We start from the raw sequence: 2,001 nt of genomic DNA on the forward strand, positions 1-2,001 counted from the left end.
CATGATGGTTTACACTTTTTAACAAAGAATGAAGTCTTCACAGGTGAAATTGAAGGCTAAAACTAAGAGTAGATGTTCAAAGCTATATATTGTTTAAACAATCAATCTAACAGGACACATTTGGGTAACAAGCAACACCTGTCAGTCACATGTTCCAATGTTTTTGCTCACCTATAAATTGGTTGGTCTGATACAAAATGCACTATCTTCCATGTCATGTAACACACCTACATATAAAAGATATTTATCTTTTGAGCTCAAACCCAAATGTCTTCAAGCTACAGCAAAAACCAATGAATTGGCCTTGCCGTTCCAATAGTTTTGGAGGGGACTGTAATGTTTAATGTTTGTGTGTTTACAGCACCCATTTGAGACGACACTGGACTTGGAATTAGGCATGAAGTTGGACATGGAATTAGACACTGTCGATGACCAGTTTATAGGCTGCAAATTGATTGAGAAACAGTGTCTCGAGAAGGAGCTGGAATCCAGCATAGAATTCAGAGAGGCTTGGGAAAACTTTTTTTCTGATTTTATTCAGAGAACAACTATAAAAATCTACACAGGCACAGCTGATGCTTTGTATTCAACATTCAATGCTGCATTGAACTCAAGCAGAACATATTATATCAGTAATTTTACTTATAAAGCCTTTCATTTCCTGCTAACACAAACTCATCAAGTAAAGAATTGCACTGATGTTTTTCGCAGCACCAATGATACTTTTGATACAAATGTTGTAGTCCGTGAAATGTGATTTGGCAGGTTTTCACTGACTTCATTTAGAATGAACATGACAGACAAATGTAGCTGGTAACATCCTGCTTTAAGATTAAGACATGCTTTGGTGCAAACATATCCAGGTTTTCCATGTTTCCTGATGAAAAAGACATGCTAATCCCACCACCTCATGAAAATTCCAGCATCATAAATGTTGCAGAAAATCGGATGAACTATGATGTTCTTCACACACTGCAGACCACTGGGAATTTTAGTTAGATGAACTGTACACAGTTAAATTTTTAAGACGTTCAAAAAGAATAAGCAAAGTAAGAAGTAGACATGGTGTGGTAGAATAGAAACATCCAAGTGTGGTTAGGAGGGGTGAAATAGAAAGCAAGTCTGTACTGATCTGAGCGACTTTGACATGGGCCAAATTGCAATGGCTAGACGACTGCGTCAGAGCATCTCCAAAACGGCAGGTCTTCTGGGGTGTTCCCTGTATGCCGTAGTTAGTACTTACCAAAAGTGGTCCAAGGAAGGACAACCGGTGAACTGGCGACAAGGTCATGGGAACCAAAGGCTCATCAATGCGCGTGGGGTGCGAAGGCTACCCCGTCTGGTCCGATCCCACAGAAGAGCTACTGTAGCACAAATTGCTGAAAAAGTTAATGCTGGTTATGAGAGAAAGGTGTCAGAACACACAGTGCATTGCAGCTTGCTGCATATGGGGCTGCGTAGCCACAGAGTGGTCAGAGTGCCCATGCTGACCCCTGTCCACCTCTGAAAACACCCACAATGGGCATGTGAGCATCAGAACTGGACCATGGAGCAATGTAAGAAGGTGGCCTGGTCTGATGAATCTCGTTTTCTTTCACATTTTTCTTTTAGGATGGATCAGGCAGATCCGGAGAGCAGATGGGGTCAGGATCACTGGTATCTCAGGAGTAGCATGTGTAGAGAGAGGGAGAGAGAGGGAGAGAGAGGGAGAGATTGTTAGGTATGCTCTTGTCATGTAATGGTTAAGGACAATGTACTTTGCATGCAGAGTGAAGGCAGGGACTCCAGGAAGACTAGCTATGACAGCATAACTAAAAGGGAGAGCCAGAAGGTAACACAGACATGAGGGCGCCCTGGGACATAAAGCGCTCAACCACTCCACCATCAACAAATCTGAGTGAACGCATGAGAGTGGGGGGGGCGACAGCATCGAAACATCCCAGTTCACCACAACACTCCATGCCTGTGAACCCTCCAGATCTGCTCCTTTACCTAAGAAAC

General features: G+C 42.8%; 1 pseudogene; it reads left to right on the plus strand.

Moving 5' to 3' along the window:
* Nucleotides 1-397: 397 nt before the first annotated feature.
* LOC128319547 (ecto-ADP-ribosyltransferase 5-like) lies at nucleotides 398-1,026 on the plus strand (annotated as a pseudogene).
* The last annotated feature ends 975 nt before the right edge of the window (nucleotides 1,027-2,001 follow it).

The sequence above is a fragment of the Pangasianodon hypophthalmus genome, chromosome 12, assembly GCF_027358585.1.
Source record: "Pangasianodon hypophthalmus isolate fPanHyp1 chromosome 12, fPanHyp1.pri, whole genome shotgun sequence".
Taxonomy (NCBI): Eukaryota; Metazoa; Chordata; class Actinopteri; order Siluriformes; family Pangasiidae; genus Pangasianodon; species Pangasianodon hypophthalmus.